This window comes from Aethalodelphis obliquidens, unplaced genomic scaffold, assembly GCF_003676395.1.
Source record: "Aethalodelphis obliquidens isolate GAN/ISIS:26980383/991018 unplaced genomic scaffold, ASM367639v1 scaffold55, whole genome shotgun sequence".
NCBI classification, from domain to species: domain Eukaryota; kingdom Metazoa; phylum Chordata; class Mammalia; order Artiodactyla; family Delphinidae; genus Aethalodelphis; species Aethalodelphis obliquidens.
This window is the reverse complement of record NW_020837999.1, coordinates 5,521,185-5,536,283: the sequence shown is the minus strand read 5'-3', so window position 1 is coordinate 5,536,283 and position 15,099 is coordinate 5,521,185. Positions and strand designations below refer to the sequence as shown.

The 15,099-nt window shown below is 44.2% G+C and overlaps 1 long non-coding RNA gene across 1 annotated transcript in view; it reads left to right on the top strand.

Moving 5' to 3' along the window:
* LOC113609179 (uncharacterized) overlaps positions 1-9,446 on the top strand; it is a 314,685-nt gene extending 305,239 nt beyond the window's left edge. The window contains exon 5 of the long non-coding RNA XR_003428534.1: positions 7,791-9,446. This is a non-coding gene — a long non-coding RNA (uncharacterized LOC113609179). The remainder of the gene's footprint in view (positions 1-7,790) is intronic.
* The last annotated feature ends 5,653 nt before the right edge of the window (positions 9,447-15,099 follow it).

The window sequence follows — 15,099 nt, the reverse complement described above, 5'->3', positions numbered from 1 at the left end:
CGGCCATGGCTCACAGGCCCAGCCGCTCCACAGCATGTGGGATCTTCCCGGACTGGGGCACGAACCCGTGTCCCCTGCATGAGCAGGCAGACTCTCAACCACTGCGCCACCAGGGAAGCCCTCAAGGCATATTTTGAGGCTGGTACTCATCAGCGTTCAGGCAAAGAGCTCTTGTAGTTGTGTGTGTGTATGTGTACGTGTGTGTGTGTTTCAAGGCATTGACACATACCACAGGGCATTATTTGTTTGGAAATTGTAATTATTTCAGGGAATTTCATAATTATTTCTACTGTAGCTAGTTACTTTGTGCTCCTTCAAGCTGAGTTGTGCTTGCTAAGAGATGGAGCTGTGCACTGTTTGATGGCTAAGGCTGTGGGCATAGCCCATGGGAACTGCTGGCCCTGCTGAGGACAGGCTCCTGACTCCATATGTCTCCAGCCCCCACCCTGAGCGTGTTCATATCTGGGGAGGCTGAGCTGGTAAGCAGCATGCCTCTCTTTGCACTGGTTATTTTCTTTCCTTGTGAAATACAAGATTCTCCCATTCCCATGCCTGTCAAATCATAAAGCCATTGGGAGCTAGCACTGGTTGGGCCTCAACGATCACCTTATTGAAACTTCTCATTTTATAAATAAAGAATCTGAGGCTTGGAGTGAAAGGTTATCCCAAGGTCATCCAGCAGCTGAGCACAGTCAGGGCTAGAATGCAGGTCTCCTTACTCTGAAGCTAGTGCTCTATCCACCTCCTTATATTGATTTAATTTCTTTATTAAGCAACTATTATTGAATTCCTAGTATGAATTAAGCATCACGCTAGATGCTGCAAGTTCAAAGGAGCCACAAAGTAGAGGGCACAGCAGATGTCAAATGAGACAACATAGAGAGGGAAGCTCACACAGTGCCTGGCTCAGAGGAGGTATCCCATGGGTCCCAGCTTCCCTTCCCTTTCCCCTCCTTTCCTTACCAATACACCTGGAAAGAGGAAAATCTCAGATTTCAATGAGTCAAGTTTTTGCAGGTCTTGGTTGAGGAGCTGATGGGCAACTCCTGTTACTCCTTCAAAAGCACATTTTCTAGTTCTGTGATAAAGCCTCCTAGGCCAGGTCCATGCCTGGAAGAACCTCCTAGGTGTTCTATAAAGGCATCAGGGCCTCCTGCTGCCCCTTTATTCCAGGGTGTTGGGTGAACTCATTGCTCACCCATGCTGGTCTGATTCATAAATACATTAGTGCTGAGTCACTGACACCTACAGAGCAGGAAAAGCCATCTCCTTAGGCTGGAGATGGAGACATTCACGAGATGCAGAAATCAGCTCTACTCAGGGAAAGATCACTGAAACATGTTATGGGATGGTTGTCTGGGGAAAATATTGTCAAGACTGTTTGGCTTGGAACCCAAGTTACTCCGTACATTTCCTGAACTCATAACAGGACTCTCATATGCCAGAGATTTAAAAGTCTCCTTGCTTTCCTCTCATCCAGAAAACCAGAGACATAAAGTCATGAAAAACCTGTAGTAGCTGAGCCAAGTCATCCCTGATTCCAGCCTCGAATGGGAGGATTCAACTAGAAGGTTCCTTCCAACCCTAAGATGTATGGCTCTAAGACTTTCACAGCCACCATGCTGCAGGCTTTACATGCATCTATCACGCATTGATTTAAAACTTCTCTAGACCCTATTTAAAGTAAGAGCTATAGACTCAGACACTCTGCCCCACCTCTGGACACTCACAAGAGAAGAGTAAAGTAAGAAGATGTCAAAATATATATATCTAATTAGAGGTTAACCAGTACTGTATCTAGAGTTTCTGGGCCCCTTTGCAGATATATGAGATCCAGGGCCGTCCTTCAGGTGTGCTCTCTGGCCACTGTGGTGACCATCCTGGGGCTTTATCCTCAGCCCCTCTCCCTTTGATTCTTTTCTGCCTACTCTTCAGAGGGTCGATGATCTGTGGCACAAAGCTGAACACACCGAGATGGGTGTCAGGCAGCCTTAGTCGCAGATAGCAAAGCACAAAATAACTAATTCCCAAGGAGGATGAAGTGGATGCCAGGGGACAAAGGACTGATATACTTCCTGGTACAGAACCAAGCCGGATCTTAGCACACAGCTTTTCTCTTTTTCTAAATCTACCTTGTACATGAACACAAACTGTCTCTCTATGCTCTGTGAAAACAGGACCTTTTCTGGCAAGACTTCCAGGCACAACCTGTCCTCATGCCAAGCAGCCTCCCTTAGCCAAAACGTCAACTCCGTCAGCCTGGGATTCCCCAAACCACTCCCCTTCCCTGAGTTCTGCTTTGCTGGTTATTTAGACCAACAGCTTCCCTAACTCTCCCCCTTTTGCTCCTTCTTAATCTCACTCGTCCCCTCCTTGTGTTTACTCATCAGTGTCTGCCTCCACAGGAAGCACTGGTACTCTTGTTTTCTCACTCATTTCCCGCAGATAGACTCCAAAATGGCCCTCCGTTATCCTTGCCTCGCAGAGTCACACCCTTGTGTAATCCCCTCACCTTGAGCATGGGCAGGATCTGTTACTTACTTCTAACTAACAGATTATGGCCAAAGTGAGGGGCTGTCACTTCCATGATGATGTTCCATAAGATTGTAAAATCTTCTTGTTGGCAGACTCCTTCCCTTGCTGGTTTTGTTAGAGCAAGCAGCCCTGTTGGGCAAGCTCGTGTGACAAGGAACTGAGGATGGTCCCCCACCAACAATCACCCGGAATTGAGGATGGTTTTCAGCAGGCTTCTGTGGAGAAACTGAGGCCCCCTGTCCAACAGTCCAGAAGGGGCTGAATTCTGCTAACAAGTATGTGAGACTGGAAGCAGACTGAGCCTTGAGAAGAGACCACAGCCTTGGTCAGCATCTTGACTGCACCTTTCAGATCAGACCCTTAGCAGAGGACCCAGCTAAGCATGATGCGCAGGAACTGGGAGATGAGAAATCTGTGTTGTTCTAAGCCGCTAAGTTTATAGTGATACTGCTCGCGTTTTTTTCTTAGAAGCGCCCACCCATATGACTCTCCAGTGTTTGAAACAAAGAATTTTTAGATTCAACAATGTGTGAGAGCAATAGGGAACATTTCCTGTAGCCTCCCTTGGACGCGGAAGTCCCCGCCTCCAGCACCTTGGACAGTTCATCATCCAACACCCCCCACCCCCAACCTGAACTCTGATACCACTGCAAAGCTCAGCATCTTACAAGATAATCATTCTATCTATGGACAGCTCTTCCTTTATTTTTCATAATTATTTTATATTTATGCAACACTAATTCTGTGCTTTTTACTATGCTCTCATCTATATACTTCCTTTAAATTATTCCTCATGATAATTCTATTGTTGATACTATTATTATCTACTTTATCAATATTAGGAAATAAAAGCTCAGAGAAGTCAAGCAATTTTCCCAGGACTTATAAGCATCAGACAGGTTTTAACCCAAGTCTGTCTAACCCATGATCCATATTCTGAGCCACTGTGGTGTCCTGCTCCAATCTTCTTAGAAATCTCTTACTTACGTTAAACCAAACACTTCCTTCTAATGTATTTTGGATGTTTTAACAATAGAAGTGGGATAAAGATTAAAACAATGTAGACCCATGTACCCAACATCCAGTTTAAAAATGAAACATTATTAATGGAAGTAAAGCTCTTGTTTTTCTACTACATACTGCCTTGCCCTCCCTTTCCATTGAGAAGTAAGCACGATTCTGGATTTGGTAGTCCTCACTTCCATGTATTTATTTATTGTTTTACTTCATATATACGTATCACTGAACAATAAATAGTATTATTGTGCACAGCTTAAAATGTAAATAAATTGTTCTCATACTAGAGGTATTCTTATTGAACTTCTTTTTCCCATTCTAATTGTTTGTGAGATTTATGAATATACCATATTTTCTTTAGCCATTCTCCTGTTGATGGACAGTTAGGTTATTTCTGTTCTTAGCCATCACAATCAATTCCGCTAGGGAAGTTCTTATATATGTCTTTTTGTGCATAGGTGCAAGAACTTTTCTAGGTTGTATATCTAGGAATATATTTAGTTCCACCAGCTATCACCAAGTTACTCTCATAATAAGGTTTTGAGATACCTCACCATTGTGTTTGCCCTCCCTGGAGAAGCTCTGATTAGTTAGGAACACTTCTCCAGGACAATGAGATGCTTGCCTGCTTTATCTTGGACAGAATACCTCTACCAGCGGTCTGAGATTGCAGGAAATGTTTCAGAAGCTTTATATTACTGTAACTTGCTATTGATATTTTAGTTATACAATAATCCCTAAGTATTTTTCCACATGAATTACTCTTAAATCAAGTATCCCCAGTTTGTATCTACACAGCTGAATTTTTTAAGCTTAAGTACAGGATTTTAATTCTATCCCTATTGCATTTCTCTTTGTTAGTTTTAGCCATCCCTAGAGTGTATAGAGATAGTTTGAGTCCTGGTTCTGCTATTTCATCCATAAATTTGATAAGCGTGCTTTCTGCATCTTTGTCTAAGTCCTTTATAAAATAGAGATGATAGAGCCAGAGATGAAACCCTTCAACATACTACAAGATGTTTCCACAGTGTTGATATAATCCAATACCTGGGCATGGTTGGCCAACTCACCATGATGCTAGCTAAAAGTGTTATGCAGTGCTCAATTTCCTATTCAACCCACAAGAATATCAAGGCAAACTTTGTCCAAGACCTTGCCCTATCTACAGTATCAGCTGACTTACATTATCTTACCATCTGGAGCTAGGACGCCACTTAATACGCATTGTTCTCAGTGAACCCATGCTAGCTTCTAGTGATTTCTATCTCCCCTCTAAGACCTCATAGACAGTTTGAATAGTAAATAATCTTAGAATTTCTATGGTGATCCGTATCAAATTCACCAGACTGTGCAATCTGGAACCCACTTTCTTCTATGAAAATCCAGATTTTTCTCATCTCTAGTCTTCTGGTTTCTTCCCTCAATCATTTCTGAATTGTGGTTTTTATGAGCATTTATAAAAGTTTCTTCAAAATTCTGGCATGAAATATGTTTCCAGGTTTGGAAACTTTTAAAGCCTCCAGGTGACTACTTACTTTTTGTTTGCTTAGTGTGAGTTTCAAGATTACTTTAACAACATCGATTCTGTTCTCTTCTGCTGAAAGATCTCTTCTGCTGAAAGTAAAGAAACAAAATACTTCAGTGGTTCTCCTTTCTCTTCTCATCTTTAACCTTGCACCAAGTTCTGCAAGCAACGTGCCTGTCTTTTTAAATCTGAACATAGCTACTAAAAGCTTTTGTGTTGTCCCTGACATTTTTCTGAAGCCTCTGCTCATTCCAAGCTTTAGACTTCCTGGCACTATTCTTACAGGCATATGAGACTCTTTTGTATTTGTCCTTGGTTCTGTTTTTCTCCTTTCATCTTTTGTATTTGACCTTTTAATATATAAGTTAATCGAAGAGCTGGCTGGGCAGCCTCACTGTTCCTTCAGGGTACCACTTCATTTTCCTCTTCTTTCCTCAGAAACAGTGCTATTGCTTGTCCACTTCTAGAGAGGAAGAAGGGGGTCCACAGACAAACAAGAAGCAGCAAAGTCATCACCTAACAAAAATCTCCTTCCATGCCAGCCCTACTTCCTACAGTTGGTTTTTTCTTCTTCTATTCCCTTCACCTTTGTGGAGACAGAAGATGTCAGGGAATCAGAAGGAAACCGTGGACTCACAGATGCAAAGGACTTTCCAGCCTCTTACAGCATTTTGGCCCTATGATTTGTAGAGTTTTATGGGACTAAAGATGCTCACTGGCTCCCCCAGGGAGAAACCAAAGAAGCTATCAAACTGCTGCATTACAAAATCTGGATTCCAAAACGTGTGTGTGTTGGGGGGTGTTGCATCTAGAGAGAAAAACTGGTTGGAACTGTCTGTTTTTCATTTCCTTCCACATTAAAGCTGAGATTTTTCTATGATGGCTTGGTACGTAGAATGGCATGATTTAGGGTCGCTCACTCCGGAGACCCTCGTCCTAAGTGTCTATTTTCTCTGGTTTTCACTGGCTGTGATCCATTGGCAAGAAAATGAGAATAGACCAGCTGAGCTGCAGGCTACTCCCTGCATACTACAAGCATTTCCCCCTTCCTGAACCACTCTTCCAACCCTGAAATATAAGAAAAATCTTACTACTTCCTGCCATCATCAGTGGGAGGGCAACAAGTGAACTAATGACATAATATTTTGTAAATCTCCTGGATAAGGAAAGGGCTACATTATATGTTGTATGTGAATAACAGTGCCCATATCTGGCAGGTGCTTGGAATTTGCTGGCTGTTCTTTTACTACAAGGCTATATTGTTATTTTTGTTTCTCCAAATAATGTCTCTAGTCCATTTCCCCCCAGTACTGAGGAAGTCTGATTGAGATTTTATAATTTCAGTGGCTCCCATGCTCTCACCCAAGTCTGCCGCCTTCACCATCATTAAAAAATGCCCCATTCAGACACATGTATATGCCCGAGCCCCTCATACAGCCAGTGATCCCTAAGTGCTAAACAGTTTCGTCCTGGACTTGGAGCCTGAGCCTGTGGAGCGAGGCTCGGCTAATTTAAGTGCCTCTTGTAACAGAAGGCAACTGGAATTCAATAGAGATAAATGTAAAATATTGAACTAGGGAGTTGAACCATCAGCAGGGCAGGATTCTAAATGGAAAGGTTATGGCTGAATGACTAAGCAGAGGAGAGCACACAATATACCCAAGGATTCTTGCAGAAATACAAGTCCCTGGTGGACCCTGCCGAGAAGAAGAGAGAGGATGCTGCAGAACAGTACAGCTAAAGGAGAGTCTCTTGGACTCAGTGGAAGCTGCTGCTGGGAGGTACCCCTCCCCGTGTACACTGGCTGACAGGGGACAGAGGAATTTGGCCGGTGATGTGAATCTGCCAGGTTTTAGTTGCTACTGTGAAGAGTCGATATTGCTTTTTCTCTGCCAGGCCCTAAACACCAGAAGTAAAATGTCTAATGGTAACCTGAGGCGTTGGTTCTGTCTACGAGAAAAAACAGCCACTCAGGTTGGTTAATTCAATCAAATGTCTGGCCAAGTTCCATGAAGCGATCGATAGAATCAGTTGTCTGACCAAATGGACAAGCCAAATCAGGGAGCACAATCAATCCCACTGCCCCACAGAGCTTCAGCCAAACAAGGCACCGTATTAGAGCAGCAAGGGCTCTCCTGGCTGTCTGTGAAGTTTCCTTACAAAGAGCCCATGGCATTGGCAATGAGCCTCATAGACACCCAACATGGCTCCCCCTTTCCCTTCCTTTAAAGTATGATTTCATAGAATTCATGAAAAGACAGGGACTTGCTCTTTAGACTGCCCACACCAGGAAAAGAAAAATGAATGTGGAAAACCAGTTAAAAGGCATGGATGAGCATAAGGTTAGATTAACCAAGTTTTCAAGTTGGTCCAAAAATTTCTTGGGACACAAAAATCATTTGCACTGTTTTCTGGCCAGTGTCCACCAACTCTTAACAAACTAGCAGACGCCCCTGTAAGTCCTTTACCTAATGTAGCCCACCAAAGGGTATTAAAGACACACCAGTTATTAACCTCGAAGACAAAAGAGGCTACATGTCACAATTTCTTCCTTTATTAACCTCCTCCGAGCCCACTTTGGGAGTCCCCAGTCCCCAATGAAGAGAGTATCCATCGGTGAAATGAGGGCAGCTTTACAAAGCTCTATATAGTGTTGACATATATACTGAGCTCTTTTGGCCCAATTTTCAAATTCATTGCTCGGTTTTGGCAGGAAACGACATGGAGGCTTCTGCTGGGAAGATGCTTTGCTTCCCGAGTGCACGAGAAAGAGGATCCACGACACTGGCATTGTCCACAAGAGCACTCCCCTGCCTACTCACAGGAAGGATCTCTTATTTTCTAATCAACCTAGAGCAAGGGGTCCCTTTCAGACACTTTGGCCAGGCCATAGAGTGGTTTCTCTTACATCCATGCGTTTCAGCAAAGGGCTTCCTCTAAGGCTCATGTCACCCTCATCCAAGGTCCACAAAACCCTCTGAAAGAACTGAGCTCATCTGCTTTCCTCTGTCACTTGAGAGGCTGGTGTGCACGGAATCCTCATTCTTGAGACCAGAGTCACAGTAAGCCTTTCCAACCAGTTTTTAATTTAGACAAAGATTAGCAAAAGCACAGTTATTACCACTAAAAGCACCCTTAAAGAGGCCTGTAAATACTGAGCCGAATAGCAGGAATCTGACTCTACTCTCCGAGGCCCTGAGTTCCTCAAGGCCCTTGAAATGTACCTGCGTCTTCCCCATCAGAGCCCTTTGTTCTCCCTTCTGTCCTGTCTCCCTGTTCATGGCTCACCTTCCCACTGCGGGATGAGGTAGGCGGCTGGGAGGTGCATCCCTGGATTCAGACCCGGGAGACCAGAGGCTTTCCCATTAGCATTCGGCTGTTATGCTCTCTTGGGCCCTAAAGACTAAAGAGAAGTGTCACGTCAAGAGCTTTAGAAAAATCTCAAAAATCTCGAGAGTAGTGGTTCTTTATTAATTCACTTAATCAGTAAATTACATAATTAATATATTAAACGGTACCTAGAGGCCCAGAATATTGAAAAGGAATTCTGTATTGGCTGCATATTTCGATGGTGATTCTAGATGCTCCCGGTGACAGCTCCAGAATTTCTGTAGAGGAGGGGCTTAAGGGTGCAGTTTGGCTTGAAGGAGAGGCTTCGGGAACAAAACTGAGATTGAATGTTTATTTGGGGTGGCTTTTTGAGAGGGGGGGGTGGGATGGAGATCGGGGTCACTCCCGGACATTCCTGTGCTCTGGGCCCTCCTACATTCTTGCTGCTCTGAATCACACCTGCAAATCGAGATGGCTTTGCGAGAGCGCCCAGCTCTACCCTTCTTTTCCTCTGTCCCCTTCCTGCTCTGCGTCCTCTCTTGATTCCTTATGTCGCACTTTGCCCCATTAGCTCTATACCTGCACCTTTGCCCTTTCTCTCATCACTAACTTTGTTTCAAAATCTGTCTTCTTTTTATCTCAATCTAGTAATGACCAGCCTGGAAGGCAGGAATGCCCAGGGGACTGCCATAAACCCAGAATTATGACGTAAGAGCCAAGGCTAAAAGCTGAGATCACTTTTCTCTTTTGAGAGCCATTGTTTTGGGTGGTTCAGCCCATAAAGGATTCTGGATCTTAAAAGAATCTCAAACGTTTTTATTTCTTTTCCTTTTTACAAGCAGGAAGAAACAGGATGATGCTGCAGAGCCAGCCATTTTGTTTCTGAGGTCCCTGCCTTTTCAAGAACGAGCTGGGACCTATTGCTTCTTTCTGGAGCTCTTGACTTTTTAGTCTTTCCCTCCCCACTCCTTCACCCTCCACCCCCAGTAGAGGTGGAAATGGTGAGTCTGCAACCAAGGTCAGACAAACCAGTGGAGGATGAAAACAATAGACTGACCTTTATAAATTCACAGTATTGGATTTGAAAGAGCTTGAACTTGGACACCAGTGGCTGAGGGTAAAGGCATTGAATGATAATGCTGCCCACTGGGAGCAATTCCATGGGAGGAAATTATTTCTCCCTGACATCTGATGCTGGGAAATTTTCTCCTGGGAACGACTGAGTGAGGGTGTGAGGGAGTAAAAACTCTCACACACTGTTTGCACCTTTCTGGAGAGTAATTTGGCAACGTGTGTCAAAACACACATGCCCTTTGACCCATCCTTTTCCTCCAGGACTTTATCTTCGTAAAGCAATTAAGAAAGTGTGCAAGGTTTATTTATAAAGCATTGGTAGAGATACTGAAAAGTAGAAACAACCTAAGTGTGTAGAGTCCGGGTAAATAAATGATGGTGCCTCATACAATGGAATACTATGAAACCATTAAAAGTGAATTGTATTTGTTGACATGAAAAAATATGCATAAGATATTGTTGAGCGGGGTTGGAGGGGCAGGAAGGATATGAATGTAAACTCAACCCTGGCCCTCAAAAAGCATGCATTTTAATAGGGGATTGATGACAAGTAGAATCTTGAATAGGCTTTGAAAATAAAATAAAATTAGAGCGTGGTTGGTTTTTGTTTTTTTTTTTCTACAAGAATCCTTGTTTTATACAAGCTCCAAATTACTCAGCCTCAAGCAGAGCAGGAAGAAAATAAAGAAGACTGCATTAGGTTGGGAGCATCTCCCTGAATAATCGAGAGTTCATTATGGGCTCTGAGTACATCAAAATCCTATTAATTCATTAGCTCAGCACTTGCGTTTTCCTTCTTTCCCCCTCGGCTGCCAGCCTTTTACCCTATGATGTAGTTTATCAGCAGCCCCAACGTGGGGGGTAAGGAGGGGAAATAAAAAAGGATAAAAATCCAAATGATTCCATTTTGTTACTTGTTAACAGCAATAGACTAGGGTGGGTGGTGAAGGCAGGCGGCACTAACCACACGGTGTCTGGGTGGCTCGGATTAGAGGAACAGCCTCTGGCACACAGTAGGGCCTCGTGATGGGCATCACATAGATTCTGAATGAGGGAATCTGCTCTTAGGCCTTGGAGCCAAAGGCCCCCAAACCACAAGCTCCACTCTGCAGATTTCCCGGGATTTCCAATAAGAAAGACAGTTCAGCCAGAAGGGGCTCATCCTCTACTGGCCCCCACTCCCAACTTCTCTGCAGACATGTGACTCCTCCTGTCCCTGTGGGGTCTCTGAGTGATATTAAGGCTCCACGTAAATGGCCTGATGCAAGGCCAGGCAGCACTTGAATGAAGCATTCTCATGATCCGATTCCCCAGGTTCACCCAACGTTACACCTACTGTCCATGCCATTCCTCCATAATCTTTTTCCCACTTGAATATCATAAATCTAAATTTTTTTCTTGTCCACAAGGAGAACAACTCCAGCAACTGTGGTCTCTAAAACTGTTATTTTTCAAAGTATTCTTTAGGGAATAAAAATACAAAAGGAGACGTCGTGCATCACGCCATGAAATCATATTTGCCGCTACTCTCCCTATTTGAAATGTGGTGCATCTTGTCTGCCATCAGGGCCAATGGTCTTATTTTCTTTCCCACATAACCATGACGTAAGTTTTTATTTTCTGTCCTGTTTCTCTTAGCCAAAGCTGCATTCTTTTAAGATCGTTCAAGACCTTTAAGGTATCTACCTATATCCTGCTGCTCTGCCTGTGCAAGCAATAGCGTGAAAAATTTAAAACCTCAGACCTCCCAGAGACTGTGCGTGTGTGAAATTATGTATAGAACAATATTTAAGTTTAAATTAATTAAGAGGAAAGAAGAGACTGGAATGTGTGTTCTAGAACAGGAAGGTGTCCTAGGGTGAGAGATTCCTACTGGATAACCCACCAAGTCAGTAACTAAGTGACGACTGTATTTCTGGCTGATGTGTTCGTGCGAACACAACCAAGGTCCCTCCACAGATGAGAATATGCCTCTCAGGAGGTCACAGAGGGCTGTAACCCCCACCCAGGGGTTCCCCCTATAGCTTACCTACAGGGGAAGCCGTGCTATCCCTGAGAGCTGTCGGATCCTGTGCTACTGAGAAAGCACCTCAGAGCCACAGCAAGGAGAAACAATGGTCGAGGCATCCGCGGGTCTAAAATAGCCACGTGAAAACATCTCTGTGTGATGTTTAAATCATATCAAGAACTCTTCCATCTAAGGCGTGGAAAAGTGTGGTCTAGTGAAGGAAGTGTGGTCCCTTCACTTCCTTCTAGTGGAAAACAGGGACCTGGGACCTAGATCCCCATATGCTTTGGACAAGCCCCTTAGGCTCAGGAACTCATTTGCCCCTGGAACTGGGATAAATAGCAATGGAACTAGGGCCCTTCCCAGCTGATCATTCTAGGGCTCTTTGATACATTCATCTAAATGGAATGGGATGGGTATTCTTGTTGGATTCCTTTCAGCCCAATAATTCTTACGGTTTAACTAAAAATAATAATAATTTAAATTAAGTTTGGGTATTTTGTCCTTATGCCCCTAAACCAGGGATGATAACATGTTTACAGGTATATTTGCAATAGCATAAGCCTGCCCAAAACTTTCAAGTTTCTTTTGTGAACTTGCTGAAGGTGACCTAAGAACCTGCACCTGAACTGTCCTTCCAAGACCAAGGCCCTATGGCCCCAGAGCAAAGTCCCGCCAAAGTCCAGCTACAGAGAGGTACCTTCTCAAGGACGCTTTACAGGTTCCATTACGCGCACGTGGCCCCCAGATAGTAACTGTTTATTTAGCCATCTGAAGCATGATGATGAATCACTGTTGTTTTCTCTTTAAACAAACAAGCCTGACCTCGGGGGTTTTTTTCCTTGTGAATAGCTAGTGTCTCCCTATTTCGTGTAATTGTTTAAAGAGCTTTGGGTCCAAGGAACAAGCTTCAAGTCATCCTTTTAATAGCTCCAGCTTCTCCCGCGGAGACAATGCCTTCATATTACAGAAGGTGCTCAGGTTTGAAACGGTCCCTCTCTCCATCCATCAGCCTCGTTGATACCCTTTGTCTCTGCCGGTTCATGTACTTCACATGCCTTCTCTTCCCATTGGCCCTTTGGCTTTAATTTTCACCATCTGAGTGTCTGGAGCTGGTTATCTGGTGTATCCAGTCCTCTGCCTCCTGCCTGGTCCTGGATCAATTACAGGAGGCCCCTGTAAGTTACTGCATTTCCCATCAGTTTCCACTGCAAAGCTCGATGCAGAGAAAAGCAGTGCTCAAGGGCTGGAGTTCACGGCAAAACTCTTGAAGGAAGCCAGAAAGGCTTCTCTGTAATGCAGTGGAGGGAGGGCAGTTCCACTTTCCTCAGGGCTGGCCTCACGGAGAAGAAAGAGCTTGCCTTCATTTTGATGCTAGGACTAACTAAAAGTTCCTTTTAAAGGTTCTCTCTCTTGCCCTGGCTGCTCACTTACTTTTTTTTTTTTTAGTAAAAGGCTTTTTTTCATACCTCATCGCAGTATATTTCTTCTAATTCCTGGCCAGGGACTGCCAAAGGAAGGGCCCTTAGCTGGCCATGAAGGAGAGAAAGCACGGCACTTAGAAGGGGGAGGAGAGAAGTCAGAGCCAGACACTTAGTTCTCGCAGGAGATGGCAAAACATTACCCAAAAGGCTGGGAAGAAAATTGCAGCTTAATTTGACTTGAGGCAGACATCCCTTTTTTTTCCCCTTCTTATTTAATTCTAAGCAAACTGTATCGATATGAGAGATAAAGGGGTCTGCAGGCACGTGTACAAGAGTACTGTCCAAATAACCCTGCTTCTCCCAACCCTCTGGTCCATCCAGCAGATGGTTGTCCCATGTGTGTGCATGCTCCCAGCATCCCAAATTCTGTCCAACAAAGATCCAAAATTCAAGCTCCCCAGTACTCTCTAGCGTCAACCATCACGCCTTGCTGATGCTGGGCAACATATGTGTGACTGGATCTCTGCATTCAACTAGCTTACGGTATAATTGCAGGGACAAGACAGAGACAAATGAAACAAAGAAAACCAGTATAAAGCCATATATCAGTCAGTGATGAAATTTGTAGGTTTTGCAGTTCTGTTTTGACCGGTACTCATAGACTTGTCATCGATCGATAAAATACTTGCTAGTGATATCAGTGTGTCATCAAAATTAATAGCACACCATGACTGAGCTCCACTTATTTACTCATTCAACAAGTACTTACTATGTACTTACTCTAAGCATGCTTTGCATTTGTAAAGAGCTTTACAGTTTGCAAAACACTTTCACAAATACCTACTCATTTGATTCTAATTCGGCAGGCAGGTTTATAGGAGATGCACAATGAGCTTCGGAAAGCGGAAGTGGTTTTCCTAAGGTCGCTGGGTTATTAAATCTGGCACCCAAGATTGTAACTTCCTCTACAATCCACGGGCCATCCACCAGCCCACCCTTTATACAGCCGTAGACAACGAATATGAGTGTGAGTCTGCGGTTAGCCAGTGGCAAGAGGGGTAGTTCTGACCTTATGCATCCTACCCACCCCTGCCTCCTACCCAGAGATGGATAAAAAGGCTCTTCTGCAAGTACTCAAAATAGGAATCTTAGGAATTCCCTTTCTAAGTTTCATATGGATCTGCACACATACTCTACTGGCCCTTAAACTCAGCTTCTTTCATCTCTCACACTTTTGTGTGGAGAAAACCAAACTGCCGATTTGTGATCTTTGTGAAAGTCTCCAGAGGCCCGGGATGAACTTTCCAAACTCACCTCAATTTCAGACTGAGGGTCATGGTGTTTGTACAGCTTTCCTCATCCTCCTTGCCCCTCAAGCTCTGATGAAAATGATGACTGAGGGCAGTTGGGATGGGAGGAGAGAGAGGAGGGAGCTGGGCTTCGTACGGGACATTACTGTTTGGGGAGGGTGTGTGTATGTGTAGGCTAGGGTAGACATGCTGACTTCATTCTATGTTGTAGCTGACTGCACTAAAAGGACTGGGCTACAGAGATTCACACTTAAAGGTCCCTCTCCCCAGCCCTAAAATCAGGGAGTCAGATGTCTATCACTTTAGTGGAATGTCGTCAGAGGCCAAGTTGCAAAGAAAGCATCAGCAGAAGATGGACCATCGAAGCAGAAGATGGACCATCAACCCTGGCACAACAACCGGAGTCCAAGAGACGGCAGCATGCTGTTCATAATGCCTGCTGGAACATCCATGCCTTCCACTAAAGAATTCCAATTTAAAACAAACAAACCGGCATACAAGCGCCCTCAGGTAAACTGAGAATTGGGTGGGAGACTTTGCTGTGCCTACAGTCCTAATATGGAAAAAGCCCGCACCTTCTGCAGTCTGGGCTGTGTAACACCATCCCCACCCTGACCGGACAAGGGCAAGTCTGTGGCCACTGCTGCCCATGGCACTGATGCTGATGAGCTCACACCAGGACAACAAAATGACCTCAGCCTGAACCTACGGCCTCAGTTGGCTTGTTTGAAATGAACAGCAGCCACTGTCACTTCATACAGTCAGTCAACAAACATTTCTTGAGCGTCCTGAGCTAAACATAAGATACCATAAAGAATATGACATTTGGATCAGGAAATCATTAAGTTCTTCAGTAGTGGAGATTTCCTTCCTATA